The 14,091-nt window shown below is 42.0% G+C and overlaps 1 pseudogene; it reads left to right on the top strand.

The window, feature by feature from the left end:
- The first annotated feature begins 1,862 nt into the window (after positions 1 to 1,862).
- Positions 1,863 to 1,980, top strand: LOC124796914 (annotated as a pseudogene).
- The last annotated feature ends 12,111 nt before the right edge of the window (positions 1,981 to 14,091 follow it).

Raw genomic sequence — 14,091 nt, 5'->3', positions numbered from 1 at the left:
CCTGGAATATTCAGTGTGAGACTGGCCGTGCTACAAGATGGACTCTCCCCGACCCATGTAACTCACCAGACGTCAGTCCTTGTGACTTCGACCTCATTTCACAACTCAGGAAACAACGGCTTGGGAAGCGCTCTGCAAAGAGGACGAATGTCCGCACGGCATTTTGGCAACAGGTGGCATACACTGATGGCAATGGCAGTAGCAGTCATTGCCTTCCCCATCCCTGTCAAGGCTGTGTGTATGCATTTGGGGACTATTTTGAATCACAATAATTGATTTTGATACTTTTTTTTCACCCATTTGACCTAGCTCTCGATAAATTTACACACATTTCCAATGCGAGTGTTTCATTTCAACCGTTCCCGTGACCTCCTGTACTGGAAATGGCATTCAGATACACACTGTCGCATAGGCTCAATGCATATGGTGGAATTCTCATGCTGTCGCATTATCGCAGATATGCTGTGGTGTCACCACCAGACACCACACTGGCTAGGTGGTAGCCTTTAAATCAGCCGCGGTCCGTTAGCATACATCGGACCCGCGTGTCGCCACTATCAGTGATTGCAGAGCGAGCGCCGCCACACGGCAGGTCTAGTCTCCCCAGTTGTACAGCCGACTTTGCTAGCGATGGTTCACTGTCTACATACGCTCTCATTTGCAGAGACGACAGTTTAGCATAGCCTTCAGCTACGTCATTTGCTACGACCTACCAAGGCGCCATATTCAGTTACTATTCTGAACAGATAATATTGTGAATCATGTACCGTCGAGAGCGACGTTCATCATTAATGGATTAAAGTTAAGTATCAAACTAATTACGTCCGCTTTCTGAATTCTCATTCCCTGTAATGTTCCAGACCTCACGTCAGTATAGTTCTTCCTTCCTCACGCCAGCCTGCGTGAGCTAAAACGCGTGCATTTTGGCCTCCACTCGTAACACGGTGTTGGCTCTTCTGCTAACACAAAATATACCATAGCCGCAATGAAAAATGCAATGACCCTCGAATTACTGAGCCCATGTGGCCATTCCACTTCATACCTCTATACGTTGTCGCTCGGAAATATTTGTGTGACACAATTGTCTCCTATTGTAACGCAGGTTCAACTTTGTTTCCTCTATCCTTGGCAATGTGATGTCATGTGTGAAGAGTGCGAGTGGATTGCTGTAGTATTCCGAATTTATGTAATGTCTGAAAAACCATGGGAAATACCATGATACAGGAAGTTCGTCGACCAGCGTACACAAACGACATGCCTGCGTTCCGCATGGGTGAACGTATGCGGCATGTTGGTACTGACGGACACAATGGACTTGCTCAACTACACAACACTCACGCATAACACACATACAGCCCCACGACTGCTCACTGATCCATCTCACGATTGCACACTGGGTACGCTTGCAGATGTTGCCTCGGTGCTACGTCACAGGGCTGTCATCTATCGAGGAACCCTTATATCTCTTGTAGGATGGATAAGTCATCTGTCCCACTACTAATTTGTGCATCACAGCTCTTACGCAGCAACTCGGAAATCATATCCACACCTATCTTCATATTCACTCATAGATTCGTTTAGTCTTCAAGATGCTCCAGTTCTGTAACAATAGAAAATCGGAGACATGTTCATAGAACTTCCTCGGTTTATTTTCTCATGTAGAATCACCTTACAAATTACGTGAGACTCCTCCTGAAACACCCTTTATCTCACGATATAATAATGATAGTAAAATCAGTCACTTTAGCTTGTACATAGACTTTCAGGAGATCACATTTCCGCGCCCAGTGTACGAATGAAACGTAAAGAGGAAGTGGTGGAGTCTATAATGTAGATATAGAAACTACCTTGGTGCTAAGAGTGGCAACGGCCTTGCCGCAGTGAGTACACCGGTTCCCGTCAGATCACCGAAGTTAAGCGATGTCGGGTGTGGCCGGCACTGGGATGGGTGACCATCCGGGGCGCCATGGGCTGTTGCCATTTTTCGGGTTGCACTCAGCCTCGTGATGCAAATTGAGGAGCTACTCGACCGAATAGTAGCGGCTCCGGTCTAAGGAAACCATCATAACGACCGGGAGAGCGGTGTGCTGACTACCAGCCTCTCCTATCCGCATCCTCACCTGAGGGACAGAGTGCTTTTGGTGCTAAGAGGCATCTTTTCAGTTTTTCATCGAACTCTCTAAAAAGTTGACTGAGGTAAAATACATGACAAACAGTCTTTACGCAGTCTACTAAGCGTATTCTGAGAGACTGACGCAGAGTAAAAAACAGAGAACGTAACACTGTACAGAAAGACTCCGGAAATTAGTGAATAATGAAATAGAAAAATAGGAAGCTAATAAGCTGGAATACAATCGCTGCAGTTACATGCTGGAGAAGCTATACGATAGAACTGAAGACTTGCTAGAAAGAAAAAGTTTATTACGTCATGTCTAGTGGTAGAAAAAATCTGAGTCACATTCAGTGAGAATTCTTACCAGTCTCAGCAGGTGGCTCCAGAAGAGTTCAGCTGGGGTTTTTGCGTTTGCCTTTTGTCATCGTCCCTGAACGTATTACCATCTTGTATTACGTATAATTTATTTGGAGCACAGTAGTTGAAATTCTCTGAGTCTGTTTGTTGACGATGCAATATCTCATTGTTGCGAAAGTTCCACAAATTCACGACAACTTGATAATGATAAGCTCCTTATTCAATGACTAACTGATGGTCCTCTACATAAAAAATTTTATGTTGACGGAACAATATCATTTAAGCAACACTGGATTAGTGTTCTATGTTTCTAGGTGGAGCTAGCAGAGACGTCTAGTAATGGACACACTAGTTGGAAGAACACTAGGGAAGTGTAATTCATTTACGAAAGATGGCGATGTAAAAGTCCTCGTTCAATTAAACGGAACAGATAACGAAGAGCTGCACGATTCGTTACACGTTTTTTTAGCCAACCTGACTGGATGAAAGAGATGGTCAGCAAACCATTGTGGAAAACTAAAGAAGAAAAGTATTGTTTGCAGGAGGGAACCTTACTTACGAAATTCCGAAAGCCTGTAATCTGATTCGAGTGCATCTTCCAACATAAATATCTAGTAACGAGCACGAGGGCAAAATTAGAGAAATTTAGGCGTATACAGAGAGATACAGACCAATTTCCTTAAATGTTGTAACACATCACTTTCTATTATGTGGTGGGCTATGCACTTGGTTTTAAGAGACGCAATAGCGGGTTTCCGATGGAGGTGGGCTTTTTGCAACCTTGAGATAGTGAGTTAATCTTTCTCTAATCATTGATCGGAGCCTACTGGGATGGCTTAGGATCCAGTGACTTTTCCATGGCGACACATGTTTTGCATGACCTGTTGGAAGTAAAAACGTGAAAAGTTCTTGCCGGATGCGGTATTTTCCCGAGGAATGTTATTAGAGGAAGCAGAAAATAAACAGAATGCAAGCTGTCTACTCCTGAGGCTGATTAGCTGAGAGGTCGGAATCTTTAACCATTCTCAGAAGTTGGTAGTTGTTCATATGGATCAAAGAGGCCGCCAGCAGCACTCTCGAGATAAGGAGGCACGTTGCTTCCCATCCCGTTCTAAAGTGTTTCATACTGAAAGACGTCTGTGAGAAACATGTTCCATAATGAAACCCGTCATAAACGCCTTTCATATTAGATATCACTATGCACATTTTTAATCACTATCATGGTACAAAAACCCTCTATGGATTGTTTTCGTCTGCTAGGAAGTTTCATATATGGGAGCATAGTACAACCACATCTGACGGCAGAACTCTGCTAACCATTTAGGTAACTGGACGGTTAAAGTTGGAGTTCAAAAAATGGTTCAAACGGCTCTGAGCACTATGCGACTTAACTTCTGAGGTCATCAGTCGCCTAGAACTTAGAACTAATTAAACCTAACTAACCTAAGGACATCACACACATCCATGCCCGAGGCAGGATTCGAACCTGCGACCGTATCGGTCACGCGGTTCCAGACTGAAGCGCCTTTAACCGCACGGCCACACCGGCCAGCAGTTGGAGTTCGCTTGATCATCTGGATGAACACGCAAAGGTATGATTATGGGCTGACTGTACGCTGCTTCTTTGTGTGGTCGCCACTTGAAGATAAGGCAGGTCTGTCTGTTAAGTTCAGACGCTTATATTTTGTGTTTTTCCGAGATGGCCACATCTAAGTTGCAACGTTGAGGAATTTGTGGTGAGAGCTTTGTTTGCGATCGTGCATTGGTATAATAGCCTATTATACGATTTTTCAGCTCCGTAGATTTGCTACTTCGTGACGAAGGAGAGACGTGTTGTTTCAAAAATGGTTCAGATGGCTCTGAGCACTATGGGACTTAACATCTGAGGTCATCAGTCCCCTAGAACTTAGAACTACTTAAACCTAACTAACCTAAGGACATCACACACATCCATGTCCGAGGCAGGATTCGAACCTGCGACCGTAGCAGTCACGCGGTTCCGGACTGAAGCGCCAAAAATGGCTCTGAGCACTATGGGACTTAACATCTGTGGTCATCAGTCCCCTAGAACTTAGAACTACTTAAACCTAACTAACCTAAGGACACCACACACATCCATGCCCGAGGCAGGATTCGAACCTGCGACCGTAGCGGTCACGCGCTTCCAGACTGAAGCGCCTAGAACCACACGGTCACACAGGCCGGCGAAGTGCCTAGAACCGCTCGGTCACAGCGGCCGGCTGTGTTGTTTCAGTCGAGGCTCTGTTCATTGTACGATGGTTAATGTCAATTTTTTATTACGTCTTCCAAGGGTAGAGGTTATGATTCACGTAATTTTTTCACTCATTTAATAATATCGGGGGATCTCAGAAAAGTGTTCGTTTGTCCCGTTTCTGATAAAATGTGTATTTACTTATGGTCCCTTGGAGGACATGTGAAACTTTTCAAATTAATTATCATATCTATTATTTATTAAAAACAACGGGAGTTCATTCCAAATTTCGCCTTAATTTTTATCCCGAAGTTATTTACAAAATTTTACACGTTTTGTGTTCAGTTCCAGTGTGCTCACGTATCCCTTGTCTACGATCAGGTGATGCGAGCACAGATCACTGAATACGTTCTGCCTTCAATTAAACTGCTATCACGATGAACTGCCATTGGTATAAAAAGTTTGTTTGATTGGATGCATATTAAAGCCAATATCAGGTTGATTTGAAATGCAGAGAGATTGGAAGGAAGAAAAATTAGGGTTTAACGTTTCATCTATATCGAAGTTAATAGAGACAGTAGGACTTCGAGACACGTGCTGCAGTACTGAATTTGTTGAGTACAGCTTTGGTGATTGAACATCAAACACATGTTGAAAACTCCTTTATATTTCCCATTAAACTATAAAAATTTTACCCATTAGCAATAATTATGCGAGCCGTCTTGCTTACGAAAAGCTTGTGATGGTTATCTTAAGGAAGCTCTCCTCGAAACATAAGAAAGCGGTGCAGTTTAGCACCTGTTTGGCCGTTGGACAAGGCTAGGTTGTAGAACTACACAACATCCTGCTTCCCGCTGGCTGGACCCCTGGCACCCCAACTGAGCCATCGGCCTCTACTGATGACTAAGGTCCACTCTTTTTTCATTGAATACTCTGCCCGTCCCATCCCAAATCCCACGCACAGAAAAATCATCCACAAGAGTAAGTACGTCCAGCACTATGTGAAGTCAAAGAAAATAAAGCTATATAGATCTCGGTATGAACAATCACTATGATCTGATATACATTAATAAAAACATTACCAATAAAACCTGATTTCTTATCAACCTCTCACTGCAGAATCAACCTCATAGTAAATGAAAAAGGTACGCGAGTATGCCTGCAGCGTTTCAGGCTTCATATTAATTATATTCTGGTTTCTTAGGGGACTGTTGCAACTTAGTAAGTGGGCAGATAATGAGTGGGCAATGATCTCATACCAGATTGTAGGGCCACTATCTAGCTGGAGGTGATGTTTAACAGGGGAGACAGATCTGGCTGTGTCAAATTATATTTGCTTCTGTGTATATTTTCTAGACCAGGGGATGTACCTCGGTGTCATTTTTAATGCTATAAAATTGATATAGGGTGTTTTAATGTGGGTGTTACGGCAGTAACAACTTTAATCTCGTATCGATACTGCAGATCCTTATTGAGCCTACATTCTGAGTGTAGCGCTGACGATAATTTACCCGAATGTGCCGATAAACGTTTCCTGGTTAGCAGTCAGAAGAGTACCCCATGTAATTTGTCTCGTACGCCAAGAGCATGTGAACTCTGCAGCACCAAGGCCTCTCCGAGGACGAGAGAAAGAAAATATGAAATTATCAGCTGCGATTGAATAGCAGAATGGGATTATTGTGACAAACTATTTACCGTTTTCACCACGGATCGTACACTGGCTTCTGTGATATAAACGGGAGTAGACATACAGATATCATTCTATCACTCAACAGTTCGTGTTTACCTACCGAAACGAAAATCACGTTCCCAGTATTTTAATTCTATTTCTTTTACATTCTCACACACTGTAGTAAATTTAAAATTTTTGGTGAGAGAGGCTTAGCCAAAAAATAAAAAGGTAATTGAGATATTAGTCTTATAAATTTTTGTTCGACGTTGTTTCAGTCTGTCAGTTCTGACATCTTCGTGCAGAGTTAATATTTTCTCTTTTGATGTGATGTGAATAACAAAGACTTTTCAGAAGCAGGTATGATGTTTGCAAATTTTCAACTACAGTGTAGAAATGTGGGTGCTATGTTCTACAAATGCTAACAGGGGAAAACTGTAGACTACAAACTTAAAAACTGTATAGAGTTTAGCTTCTATAAGCACACTCACTTAGTCCGCAAGGAAACTCTTCGGTCCGGTTACGGCTTTTCCCTACAGTGCTGTATTCTTGTTTGTGTATTCTATAAAAACATATTAGTTGCTTCTCGAATTTTTTAATAAGGAAATGACTTTATGTGCAATGATGTTAGTTATAATCCACTCTAATCCCATAACATCTGTTATAGAACTTCATCTGCGTCTGCTGTTAGTTTAATCTTTGTTAATTTGGTATTCGAGTCCCTCCAAGTGAAACGATGGTTACAGGCAGGGTGTTCTTCACACATGACCCTTTTGTACCTATTCTTCACTACCTTCACTGTAAAGTCAATATGCTACAAAAAATTACGTGAGGCCATTGCAGCATCGTCAGATATATCATGGATGTAAATGTTTCCGAATATAAGATGATATTAGCTTTTTATCTCCTCTCCTGCCAGCTGCGGCCTCTGCAAGTTAGTGCCCATAAACTCTACTAATAGTGTTTATGGAACCCAAATTACCAGTTACGTGCTCCCTGCAAACTTACCGGCAGTATCACCAGATGTTGATGTATACACAGCCGTAGATCGCGATACGAGGAGAAAGTTCTGGGAAAAAAATGTTCATCAGGTACTTACTATCTGCTGATTGACAGATATCTGTGTGAACGAGATAAACCAAACATACTGATTAGGTAACGCAGCTAACTCGCAACGTTTTCTAGCTTTTGGAATCGCAACATCTAAGGTTTACTATTCATGCTGTCAAAATGTTATGGAATATGTGACACTATATGTCTTCATGATAACTCTCGTAAACAATCAGTTCACAATTACCACAACAAATAGGCTACGTTCTGTAATCATGAGATAGTTCTTCTTCTTTTCGTTACCGTTTATCCCGCCTAGTTCCGAGCTTCGCTGTGCCCACGTTTTCACAAGTTTATTTTATTTAACTCTGTGGCCGAATGCTCTTCTTGTCGTCGCAGACGTCAATTACGTAAGGGATGGAAGTCGTTTCGCCACCTGTCTGTGAACTGCGTAAGCTTCCTTCTGTGCGCGAATGTGTATAACTTTTTGTGAATCGCAATTTTTTCGGTGGAATATGGGGGGCAGCCCATCATTTGCTGAAGGTAGCGTGAAAACCGCCAAAAACCAGACTCAGGCTGGCTTGTGCACCAACCATAGTTGTTAATCCAGTGCGCGGATTCGATATGAACTGCTTCATCCCAGCTATAAAGTTCTGATGTCTGAGTGGATAGCATTAAGATTCTAATAGAATCATAGATCTTTGGCCGTGCGATTTTCATATTTAGGGTCACTTTAAGAAAAGCATTTATGGACCTCGTTTCCCTTCAAATACAGAAGTTTGCAATTGTGTAAGGATTTGGTTCCAGTTAGAGACACATGGATGGATTTTCACAATTTATCCTTGGCCACAGTGGTTGCTGTACATATGCGACAAACCAGAGGCCACAGCTGTGACTGTCTCTCAACGACAGTACGTTGTGCAGTGAGGCATTTTAGTCAATGTTTTATTGTACTACATTTTTGGAGTTTTAAAGTCGTTTATGTCGTCGTCGAAAGGAAGTTAGTATGATAAGAAAATTGTGTCTGTTACCGGTGGTTTGTTCGCTATGTATTCGAGTAAGGGTGGTGAGAAACACTGAGAAAAACTTGTGAGTTGCAGGGTGTGTTGTTCTGAGAAATAATTGTTAAGAAAGGAATTCCATACGTTGTGCCGTTTCAATAGTTAATTAGCTTGGAAGTTAGACAATCAAGTCGCTGAGCGCGCAGATTCAAGCAGTCCGCCAGAGACGGTGTCACCAAATGCGTTCATCGTTCGGTTTCCTCAGACCGAACAAGAAAGAGATACGAAAATCGTACATGGGACGCTTCCAGGGATCAAACCCGAGCAAACTACTGAGCAGTCTTATCTCCCTATGCTACGCTATGACAAGAACTAACCGTATCTGGCGGGCCGCCCGAATTTGCGCTCTCAGCGACCTCATTGGCTGACTTCAATGCTGATTATCTCTGAACCGGCGCAACGTATCGCGTTTTTCTAAAGAATTATTTCTCAGCACAACCTGCCCTAAACACCCTTACAAGCTTTTCAGACTGTTTGTAGCCGTCCGGTACTTATCGAAGGCAAAATCGCACAGAATAAGTGAGGAAATGGATTACCGACTGCACCCATCCAGCCATACGAGTCTGATTCAGTCTCTCGCACACAATAAAACGGATGACTACAATAACTCCTTAAGAATGAGACAGTGTATTGGAGTGCTTTTATGTGAGGACTTTTCAGTTTTGTTAGTTAAAATAGAGTATTTAGCACAGAAAATTGTACTTCAATGTTTTGTTTTTATCTTTAGAAGTAGAGGGGGACCATGTTACGGAAACAAGACACATTAGCGCTTGAATACAGTTTAATAGGACCAGAGACTGTACGTCAAGCTTAGACAATTGGCTGTCGATCGGAGTTACAAGAATTTAAAGTTCACAGCTACGATGCAGAACAAAGGGCACGCGATTTCTGAAAGGTGACGAATTATTTACGGAACCCTAAAATAGTAGTATTTAGAATGTGTTATGGTCTCTTATTATAGAATGAACATAGAAACAACGACAAAACTAAGCCAAAGTACACACATTCAAAAAGGAAGACTTTAACAAAATTCTTCATTAATATAGAAGAATTGCAAAAAAATTAATGTTTATACAAATATGAACATAAGGAAATAAAAAAATATAGCAACATACCTGGAAATGGGATGAAACAGACTTAATTACAGTTGCCCAAAATTAGAGAAGTAATCTGTTCTTCGTTACGGAAAAGTCGATTATTCGTTATGTGGTGATCCGTTAGATTACCGTGGGAGAGCCTATTAGTTGTGTTGTAACGAAACGCAAGCTCTTGCGGGGTTGCTAATTCGTACAAACCTGTGTTATTAGTGTGCTGTTTTCTCTTTGCTCAAAATACTCCTTTTTGAATTAGAGGCTTTGAAAGGATATCATGAGAACCATGCATTCTGTGCAGTTTTACCGAAGCGTTGGCTTCCAAGTGAGCTATAGTCGTCCGAGCTTTTGAGTTTAATGCTGGGGGCTGGAGGGCATGTTCGCATGAATGTGGTGAGGTCTTTTTCTGTCTCTTTACTTCGTTTACTCTTCGCCTATTGGCCTATCAAAACGTGAAAATAAGAAAAAATGTGTATGGCTGTATATAACACACTTTTGAATCATATTTTCCTGTTTGAGATGCCACAGACCCAATACGAATGGAAAAAAGCACCCAAGTTCATGAAGAATTGAGAGGTGATAAGCTGTGAAACGTGCACGTATGGAAAACACACAAGATTCTTGGAAGTAAGTAAGAATAGAGCACTGTACTACAATTATAAGAGGCTTTATGGTATTTTTTTGGTGCCTATGGATAATGCTCACTAATAGTTCATGTTTGTTGATGTAGGCTCAAATGGCTCTGAGCACTATGGGACTTAACATCTGAGGTAATCAGTCACCTGGAACTTAGAACTACTTAATGTTAACTAACCTAAGGACATCACACATATCCATGCCCGAGGCAGGACTCGAACCTGCGACCGTAGACGTCGCTCGGTCCCAGACTGAAGCGCCTAGAACCGCTCGGTCACATCGGCCAGCGTTGACGTAGGAAAACAGTGACGATTGTATATTCGAAACGCAACTGGAAGTCTAAAATTCCATGAACGCTAACATTACATTTCCTACCCCCATGAACCATGGACCCTGCCGTTGGTGGGGAGGCTTGTGTGCCTCAGCGATACAGATAGCCGTACCGTAGGTGCAACCACAACGGAGGGGTATCTGTTGAGAGGCCAGACAAACGTGTGGTTCCTGAAGAGGGGCAGCAGCCTTTTCAGTAGTTGCAGGGGCAACAGTCTGGATGATTGACTGATCTGGCCTTGCAACACTAACCAAAACGGCCTTGCTGTGCTGGTCAGCGAATGGCTGAAAGCGAGGGGAAACTACAGCCGTAACTTTTCCCGAGGGCATGCAGCTTTACTGTATGGTTAAATGATGATGGCGTCCTCTTGGGTAAAATATTCCGGAGGTAAAATAGTCCCCCATTCGGATCTCCGGGCGGGGACTACTCAAGAGGACGTCGTTATCAGGAGAAAGAAAACTGGCGTTCTACGGATCGGAGCGTGGAATGTCAGATCCCTTAATCGGGCAGGTAGATTAGAAAATTTAAAAAGGGAAATGGATAGGTTGAAGTTAGATACAGTAGGAATTAGTGAAGTTCGCTGGCAGGAGGAGCAAGACTTTTTGTCAGGTGAATACAGGGTTATAAATACAAAATCAAATAGGGGTAATGCAGGAGTAGGTTTAATAATGAATAAAAAAATAGGAGCGCGGGTAAGCTACTACACACAGCATAGTGAACGCATTATTGTGGCCAAAATAGACACGGAGCCCTTGCCTACTACTGTAGTACAAGTTTATATGCCAACTAGCTCTGCTGATGAAGAAGAAATTGATGAAATGTATGATGGGATAAAAGAAATTATTCAGGTAGTGAAGGGAGACGAAAATTTAATAGTCATGGGTGACTGAAATTCGAGAGTAGGAAAAGGGAGAGAAGGAAACATAGTGGGTGAATATGGATTGGGGGAGAGAAGTGAAAGAGGAAGCCGTCTGGTAGAATTTTGCACAGAGCATAACTTAATCATAGTTAACACTTGGTTCAAGAATAATAAAAGAAGGTTGTGTACCTGGAAGAATCCTGGAGATACTAGAAGGTAACAGATAGATTACATAATGGTAAGACAGAGATTTAGGAACCAGGTCTTAAATTGTAAGACATTTCCAGGGGCAGATGTGGACTCTGACCACAATCTATTGTTTGTGAAGTGTAGATTAAAACTGAAGAAACTGCAAAAAGGTGGGAACTTAAGGAGATGGGACCTGGGTAAACTGACTAAACCGGAGGTTGTACAGAGTTTCAGGGACAGCATAAGGGAACAATTGACAAGAATGGGGGATAGAAATACAGTACAAGGAGAATGGGTAGCTCTGAGGGATGAAGTAGTGAAGGCAGCAGAGGATCAAGTAGGCAAAAAGACGAGGGCTACTAGAAATCCTTGGATAACAGAAGATATATTGAATTTAATTGATGAAAGGAGAAAATATAAAAATGCAGTAAATGAAGCAGGCAAAAAGGAATACAAACGTCTCAAAAATGATATCGACAGGAAGTGCAAAATGGCTAAGCAGGGATGGCTAGAGGACAAATGTAAGGATGTAGAGGCTTATCTCACTAGGGGTAAGATAGATACTGCCTACAGGAAAATTAAAGAGACCTTTGGAGAAAAGAGAGCCTCTTGTATGAATATCAAGAGCTCAGATGGAAACGCAGTTCTAAGCAAAGAAGGGAAAGCAGAAAGGTGGAAGGAGTATATAGAGGGTCTATACAAGGGCGATGTACTTGAGATAAATATTGTGGAAACAGAAGAGGATGTAGATGAAGATGAAATGGGAGATACAATACTGCGTGAAGAGTTTGACAGAGTACTGAAAGACCTGAGTCGAAACAAGGCCCCAGGAGTAGACAACATTCCATTAGAACTACTGACGGCCTTGGGAGAGCCAGTCCTGACAAAACTCTACCATCTGGTGAGCAAGATGTATGAGACAGGCGAAATACCCTCAGACTTCAAGAAGAATATTATATTTCTAATCCCAAAGACAGCAGGTGTTGACAGATGTGAAAATTACCGAACTATCAGTTTAATAAGTCACAGCTGTAAAATACTAACGCGAATTCTTTACAGACGAAAGGAAAAACTGGTAGAAGTCGACCTCGGCGAGATCAGTTTGGATTCCGCAGAAATGTTGGAACACGTGAGGCAATACTGACCCTACGACTTATCTTAGAAAATAGATTAAGGAAAGGCAAACCTACATTTCTGGCATTTGTAGACTTAGAGAAAGCTTTTAACAATGTTACTGGAATACTCTCTTTCAAATTCTAAAGGTGGCAAGGGTGAAACACAGGGAGCGAAAGGCTATTTACAATTTGTACAGAAACCAGATAGCAGTTATAAGAGTCGTGGGGCATGAAAGGGAAGCAGCGGTTGGGAAGGGAGTGAGACAGGGTTGTAGCCTGTCCACGATGTTATTCAATGTTTATATTGGGCAAGCAATAAAGGATACAAAAGAAAAATTCGGAGTAGGTATTAAAGTTCATGGAGAAGAAATAAAAACCTTGAGGTTCGCCGATGACATTGTAATTCTCTCAGAGACAGCAAAAGACTTGGAAGAGCTGTTGAACGGAATGGACAGTGTCTTGAAAGGAGGACATAAGATGAACATCAACAAAAGCAAAACGAGGATAATGGAATGTAGTCGAATTAAGTCGGGTGATGCTGAGGGAATTAGATTAGGAAATGAGACACTTAAAGTAGTAAAGGAGTTTTGCTATTTGGGGAGCAAAATAACTGATGACGGTCGAAGTAGAGAGGATATAAAATGTAGACTGGCAATGGCAAGGAAAGCGTTTCTGAAGAAGAGAAATTTGTTAACATCGAGTATAGATTTAAGTGTCAGGAAGTCGTTTCTGAAAGTATTTGTATGGAGTGTAGCCATGTATGGAAGTGAAACATGCACGATAAATAGTTTGGACACGAAGAGAATAGAAGCTTTCGAAATGTGGTGCTACACAAGAACGCTGAAAATTAGATGGGTAGATCACATAACTAATGAGGAGGTATTGAATAGAACTGGGGAGAAGAGGAGTTTGTGGCACAACTTGACAAGAAGAAGGGACCGGTTGGTAGGACATGTTCTGAGGCATCAAGGGATCACACATTTAGCATTGGAGGGTAGGGTGGAGGGTAAAAATCGTAGAGGGAGACCAAGAGACGAATACACTAAGCAGATTCAGAAGGATGTAGGTTGCAGTAAGTACTGGGAGATGAAGAAGCTTGCACAGGATAGAGTAGCATGGAGAGCTGCATCAAACCAGTCTCAGGACTGAAGACAACAACAACAACAACATTACATTTACCAACCAAATGCTACACACAGGCTGAAACTTCGTTTCTTTCGGAGACCCATAGTTTGGCTTGCAAATTAGCACTCTGAAACCATAAGTTCAGCGACCTGTTCAGAAAAGATGGTGTTTCAACAACAAATTCTTCCATGGAATAAATTTTGGTGAAAATACGTTTGGTCTAATGGCATCGAGATTTCGTTTGCTACACACAAGTTTTAGTATCTGACCTCAAAAGAATAAG

Source organism: Schistocerca piceifrons, chromosome 4, assembly GCF_021461385.2.
Source record: "Schistocerca piceifrons isolate TAMUIC-IGC-003096 chromosome 4, iqSchPice1.1, whole genome shotgun sequence".
Lineage (NCBI taxonomy): Eukaryota > Metazoa > Arthropoda > Insecta > Orthoptera > Acrididae > Schistocerca > Schistocerca piceifrons.
Note: the sequence above shows the minus strand (reverse complement) of the source record. Positions and strands in the feature narration are given on the sequence as shown.